We start from the raw sequence: 7,368 nt of genomic DNA, 5'->3' as shown, positions 1-7,368 counted from the left end.
AAGAGAAAGAGATGAGAAAAGGCGACTACCTACTAAGTGATTCTAAGAGAGGGAAAAGAAGAGAAAAATGAGCCCCCTAACTGTCTTCATCACGGTGCGACACCTCAACTGTAGCTCACAGGGGATGGGGGTGAGGAGGGATTAAAAGGATAGAAGTAAATGTATAGAGAAAGAGAGGTGCGCTAGGCCAGCGAGCGAGGACATATCGAGGGGGTAGGAGAGAGAGAAAAGATGGAAACACGGTCACACGAGTCCGAGGACGGGGCACCACTTGCGAGAGCTCTTGTCGGCGTCAGGAGGTGGCGTAGGGCAACTCCAGTGGGTCAGAACTACGCTGTCGTCGGAGATAGGCGTCAGGAGATGACGTATCCCAGTCGGCCAGAGCTGCGCTGACGTCGGAGATCACGAGGGCACAACCGGTCGGCACGGAATCCAGCGAGCGAGTCAAAAAAGGCGAATACCAATTTCCCCTGGGTTGGTCAGCCCTGGGGTGCTGTCTACGAGAAGCCGGGGCCAAAGGAGTCCAATCACCCGGCGTTGGCTCAGCAACCAGGATCCTCTTTTTGCCTTTTTGCCGGACATCGCTATGGCGCACACGGTGAGGCGTGGGAAGAGGTCGAAATCCCCCGTTGGCTCGGGTCCAGGGTGACGCCACTCACCAAACGCCTGCTTGCGCAGGCGCCATTGTGGGCACGTGCTTTTCAATGATTCATGTGGGGAAGATTGTGGGTAGTAATAACAACAAAAGAAGGCTCGTGAGCTTTTGAAAGCGTTCTACGTGTAAGAAGTAAGTAGTGATTGCATAAATGAGACGTCTTTTATTTTGTTTGCCACGTATCAATTTTTTGCTTGTTTTCAATCATACAGACAAGTTAGTTGTCCCTCAGTAACGCTCTCTACAACATCCAGCCGGATGTGGCCTCTCGCCTGCACATTGTGACGATCGCCAAGCACCTGCTGGAAGCAGTGCACAATTTGGAAATGACACTAAAGGATTTTACTTCATGGTAATGCGTCGTGTAGTGTATTGGGCATGTCGCTGTGCACCCTGAATTTACCCTTGGCCCAATTAGACTGAGGATAAATCTTGTTGCACACAGCCACAGTTAGCTTCCGAATTTGGCTTAGGGAGTTTCCTAAATTACCTTGACCACCACTTTAGTTAAGTCGACTCATCCAAATAACTGACCTTGCCCAAATCAACAGTTATGTAGATTCAAGCACGAAATTCCAAAAGTGTGAATTTCTAAATTGCCTAACTGTTTGATTGATTGATATGTAAGATTTAACGTCCCAAAATCACCATATGGTTATGAGAGACGCCGTAGTGGAGGCTTCCGGAAATTCCGACCACCCGGGATTCTTTAACGTGAACCCCAATCTGAGCACACAGGCTTACAGCATTTTCGCCTCCATCGAAAATGCAGCCGCCGCTGCCGGGATTATTAGATGCCGCGACCTGCGGGACAGCAGCCGAGTGCCTTAGCCACTAGACCACCGCAGCGGGGCAAGTTACCTAACGATGCTGCCTTCATTAGAACTAAATTTTCAATTCAGTTAAGCAAGAAGCAGGCACCTGTTGAGCAATGATCTATGAGCAGATCATGTGACCCTCGAATGCGCTTTTGCACAATACTTGTTTCTGCGTACCTCTTCGAGTATCTTAAGGCCACCACATCATTAAGTGCCTGCTTTTCAATAGTTGCGTAGTTAACTTTTGCCTTTTAGAATGTGTAGCTGTAGTGTCCCACTACTTTTTGCATTCACACAACTCATAGTTTTCTTACAGGAAACCGAAGGGCTTGTGGCTAGAGGTACGAACAGGCGCCTGCCCGTGAGGCCTTGACTCCTGTACAGTCAGTGCTCGGCAAGCTATATAATGAAAAAAGTTTAGGTAGACATACATGATCGAGTAACAAACATAATCGACGTGAGTACCATTAGTGAAATAAATTACATCGGCGACGGAAGTAGCATGTAGATTGGAGTATGCAGCACAGAACAGTGGCTAAGAGCCAGCTAGGTGTCATGGACCAGATGCAGCTAAGCAGATAAGAAAACAAAAGGGGGGGGGGGGTGAGAGTAGACGTTTGCCAGCTTGTCTATTAAAAAGACGCCAGCGCCACCATGTGACTTTGCGTCACGAATACCGACGTGCAGAGTTCATCGCCTGTCTTCCCAGGAAAAATCTAGCGAAAAAATAAAACTATATTACCACCGTCTATGGCTTCATTCTGGACGCAGTACCATCTCCGGAAGTATAGTTAAGCCAACTTGCATTGCTTCGCATGATTATATTGCCAGCGCCTCCTCTAGGGGACGTTGGTATTGCAATCGCCATAAGCTGTATCTAAGATACACCATACTCCACCAGTTTATATATATATATATATATATATATATATATATATATATATAGTTAAGCCAACTTGCATTGCTTCGCATGATGATATTGCCAGCGCCTCCTCTAGGGGACGTTGGTATTGCAATATATATATATATATATATATATATATATATATATATATATATATATATATATATATATATATATATATATATATATATATATATATATATATATATATATATATATATATATATATATATATATATATATATATACTTGTTCGTTGTCGTTTTGCGTCGGTGTCATTTATGAGATCACAGACAGAGAGTCATGGTTGCTCGTCACCATTGGTGTCCAAAAACGCCTTTGAGTGAAATAAAAAAAAACAAAATAAGAACTACCACTAACGGAACGGCATTTGAACACGAGCCCTTTGTGTGGCAGGCCAGCATTCAAGCCCTGAGCCTGGCCGAAGCTTTAGACTTCATTGAAACTGACCCTGTGCAGGCTTTGTCGGGCAAGGAATCGCGTTAGCAAGTGTAATAAATAATTCTAGAACAGTAATGTAACAACCAAGCGTGACACAATGTGAACCACGTAACGAATGGCTAATTGAATGCTCGAACGCATTATAACAGTCTCAGACATAGCTCTCCTTCCTTGTCAGCAACATCAGCATCAACGAAGTGCACGTAATTCTGTACAAGTGTGTTGTGGGTGCTAGGATTTTCTCGAAGAATTACAAATGATGGCATAGTGGACCCACTACACCAAAATTATGACTTAATCGCTTAGTAGATACCATGCGATTGTGAATTGTGCTGCGTAAAAGTGGCTCGTACAGTGTTCAAAAAAGTCGCTCTGCCACATTTTTTATGGGCAGTGCGAGCAACGCAGGCCCGTTTTTTTTTTTTTTTTTGAAATTGAAGCTTATCTAGAAAGTGAAAGTGAGCTATATTTCACGAAAGTGTAACGCACGCGTCTTATGTGTTTTGGGCTATCTTTGTGTTTTAAAAAACACAAGTAATATAAATGCCCCCATTACTGATTGTGACAGGGACGCAAAAAATTGAGCATAAATCCTATCAGGAACATGGGGCAAAAATTGAGTCCCTTTTTTTCTTATTTCTTTCTCTTTGTTCATGTCGCATTGCGCAAATTCTCCATTGAAAGCGTTTCCTTATCTCCATGCCTGGAATTGGAGCGTTGTCGACGTGCTCAGTAGCGCAACGCTTCAGTTGCCACGTGCAACAACGGCAGTCAAGCCTTCACACCCAGACATCAATGTTAATGCGGTAAGGTCAAATGACGAGTCACGTCGATAACCTCGATGAATGGTCAGATTACCATATCACAAAACAGCTGATCACCGACAAGCCCACGATCGAGATAGTATTGTTTATTGGAATGCGGTGCATTTGAAGATTCGCATGTGAGCTGCGCACCGCGTATTTTAGCGCTTTCGTGAGCCGGGTTTTCTTGCTGTATGCCTGCAACTTCACTGACACTTGGGAGGCATTGGAAGCTTCGCTTAAAAAAACAGTTTGAAATTAACAATGAGTTAAAATCTTCGCCGGATTGAATAGAACCTAATTACACTCCAAGAAGAATAAAGAAGTCCGAAGAGGATTCTGACACGCTAATCCTCTTCATGTACTCAGTTGATCATTTTTGGGAAGTAGACGCACAAAAAGAGAGTCACCATACGGAGTAACAGAACTCTCGTGACAAGCGCTTCGATTGCCTTCCGTGTCGAACACATCGTGCATTTGCCCTTCGGCGTCGTCGTGGCGGGCTCCTCTCTCATTGCCGCCTGTCGGCGCCGGTGCGGGCACCACCACCAGTGGCTCCACTGCCTCCGCTTCATATCTTTCTCTGTCTTCCCCACCCTTTGATTCCTCGGTGTTTGAATCCGTTGCGGTCGTTTCGCTGGTTGCGTGTCTTGGTAGTTTCGAGTTGGAGCGAACATGCGAATGTTCGGCGGTGGTCACGCCAGCCTCCCTGCTTGAAGGAACGCTGGGAGTAAGGAATAAGCATTGAGCTGCGGACACGGACAACATGTGCCTGTTGACGGTGAGCGTACTGTTTTCGTAGGTACTAATTACGCAGCGCTGGCTGGGCATCTGCACCGGCTCTGCAGAAGCAGGCTGCAACAGTAAGATGCATTCGCGCGGTTGTTGCAGATGCCCAATTAAAACTGTCACTTAACGAGTTAACACCACTATGCGCGTTGTTGTGTAAGGCTGTGCACCTCTCATAGAATCAGGGACGCGATCACTTATGAAGGCCGATTACTTGCTGATCGCACATTGTGTCTGCACTGCTGAGAGTTCTTGACATCGTTTTGAGGTGCGCTTAAGGCTACGTCATAACATTTCCATCGAAACTCGAGCGGGCAGCGCGCTCCCGCGGGTCACTTCGATGGCGCGGGTTGTTGCGGCCGCCGCCGTGCGCCGTTTTCCCTTGTTTTTGTTTGCTGTTTTTCTGCTTTTCTCACATGTACAATGACTTTCGGCGTTATAACACAATCAAGTGCATATACGTGTTTTTGGGAGCCATGTGCGGTAGTTCTAGCATATGTCATGCGTTGTGTCAACGTAGACGGCTTCCGCGCGCGTTTGAAGTCGTTCGCTTTTAGCCACATATGTTTCACTGAGTATTCAACGATGGGTTGCGTTTGTGCGACCCGCGATCAATAACCGCTCACCGCGTACCCTTGACTGCCAGAAGATGGGCTTAGTTCTCGGAATAGGCCGGCGCAAAGCTGAGCTTATTCTGAATGCAAATTTTGAAGCCATTTCTCGGAAAAGGAGTGCTTTTATGCGTGCTAGCCAGTGCCTATATTGCGGGCCCGTAGCCACAATTGGGGGTGGGGGGTGGGGGGCACTTGTTGAACGTCTTGAAAGACCCCTATTTTCATTATTCATTGTCGGTTATATACCCTGCTTAAACATCAATTTCGGAGGGGGGGGGGAGGGGGGTACGGGCCTGACAAACGTGGTTTAGCCTTCTTTTACGTGAAAACATGCTTTCGTTGCAAAATTATTTAAAAAAAAACGCTGATATCAGATCAGTTTAATTAAACCGCCATGTTGTGTTAAACAAAAGGCAGTTGAAATGAAATTATTCAGACTGTGTGTGCGTTGTTTTTCCCCGAATCCCGGATTGCTTATTCAGCACCTTTACCCCAGCTGACAGCCACATGCGAAGAAACGACGGCGTCCCTGGGGTTTGGCGCCTCGCCATTAGTGATGGGAAAATCAACTGCGGCGTTCGCCCTGACAATTGGTCCTTCATTTTCTTTCACTGGATGTAGAAACAAATAAGCGAGTTGCACCTACGGAAAGAAACCCAAAATAACTGCTTTTATTCTGTAAAAGAAGCTCACGTCATCTTGCGCTGCCAGATTGTCGCCAAGGCGCATGCATTACAAAAGCTACTATTTGGAAGTTGCGTTTTGCTCAATAATGGCAATAAACGTGGTTACTGTGCCTGTTTGCATTTGTTCTTTTCTTGGGAGCCTGCTTTATGTCTGTGTAAGTCACTTATTTAGAAGGTTTTGCAAGCTCCTTACGATTCCGTTTACTCATCTCATTGTGTCCTTCTTTTCAGGTTCCATTTTTTATGGCTGCGAACGCAGAACAAGAGCGACTACATAGCAAGCCACAAGTGTGATGTCTCCAGCTGTGCACGACTTTAATTTGTTCATTTGTACTTTTTATTTTTAGTTTTCGCTCTTAAAGTGTACATCAGTCTTCCGTTATGACACAGCACACTTGAGATCGAAGTGCACGAGAACAAAAAAAAAAAATGGAGACAGAGCTTTGCCCGGAAAGAAAAAAGTGATCCTTAAAGGCACCGCATAAATTTCCGGTTGATACAGCAAGCGCGCCCGAAAATCTACCAAGTGACAGAGTCTCTCTTCTACCCCCAGTATGGACCTTCTCGCTGTTTACAAACACAATCATAGAAAGCTTCCGGTTTTAAGCGTCGACTCAGCCTAGCAGCATTGGCAGGCAACTAAAGCCTTAGTGAGTAGCTCGCTAACTTCAATAATTTGATCTCTGCCTGACCAAATATTTCCATTATATTTTCTTCTAACCTAAACATAATTTTACCTTACCACATCACAACTCAAAAGACAAAGCTTTCTGCTTCGGTGTTACTGAGGGATAAATAAAGTGAGGGGAAGTTTACTAGGAAGCAACACGTGCTGCTGTTATTGTAATCTTGAAACCGAGTGATAAGGCCGACACAGGTGGTCAACGTGCCGGACATTGAATAAATTTGTTTCACTGGAAACCAGATAAGAAGAAATAGAAGAGCTCAAACGTTTTTTTTTTGTTCAGAGACCATTTTTTAAAGATATCTCAAGAACAAGAAAACACTGTTCAGAAGACTGTGTCTGCTACCAGAAAAACCGCCCACTCATTACGACAATGGTCATAGTCATAAGTCCATCCAACTTAGGAAGGTACCAATGATAGCACATTGATTATGATAATTTTGTCACCAAGTACTCTAATACTGTTAATGCGCTGCCATTTGGACCTTTATTTTTGCGTGGCCATTTCAAGCCTTATAATAAACTCTTCCGATAAAAAATGAGCTAATTCCTGTGTGATGTGAGTAACTAAATGTAAGTGTTCGCACCCTGAATAACAGCGATAGTGGGCTATTACATTTAACTCTAAAAAATGTTTTAGGTATCTTGGTGACATCAATGCATTGAGAAAAAATTGTTGAAGGAGGCTTTAACATAGTCTCAGTCGAAAATAACGGCGTCTTTCTCAGTTGCTTGATATAAATAAATAAATAAATAAATAAATAAATAAATAAATAAATAAATAAATAAATAAATAAATAAATAACACCTCATACACTTTTCAGTTATTGTGCAAGTGCTACGTACATGACTGACAGTTCAACAAGCATTCTGCGGTTGCAAGTAAATGTAATCATAAAAAAAATGCCAGAGTCGCGGAGGTGGCTTTTACATACAGAGTGATTGATTGTTT

At 44.2% G+C, this 7,368-nt stretch overlaps 1 long non-coding RNA gene across 1 annotated transcript; it reads left to right on the top strand.

Annotated features, from left to right (window-relative positions):
• Positions 1 to 4,176: 4,176 nt before the first annotated feature.
• LOC142776791 (uncharacterized) lies at positions 4,177 to 6,963 on the top strand. The gene is made up of 2 exons (XR_012887808.1): positions 4,177 to 4,423; positions 5,963 to 6,963. It is a non-coding gene; the product is annotated as an uncharacterized LOC142776791 (long non-coding RNA).
• Positions 6,964 to 7,368: the final 405 nt, after the last annotated feature.

Source organism: Rhipicephalus microplus, chromosome X, assembly GCF_043290135.1.
Source record: "Rhipicephalus microplus isolate Deutch F79 chromosome X, USDA_Rmic, whole genome shotgun sequence".
Classification (NCBI taxonomy): domain Eukaryota; kingdom Metazoa; phylum Arthropoda; class Arachnida; order Ixodida; family Ixodidae; genus Rhipicephalus; species Rhipicephalus microplus.
This window is presented reverse-complemented; position numbering and strand designations above follow the sequence as displayed.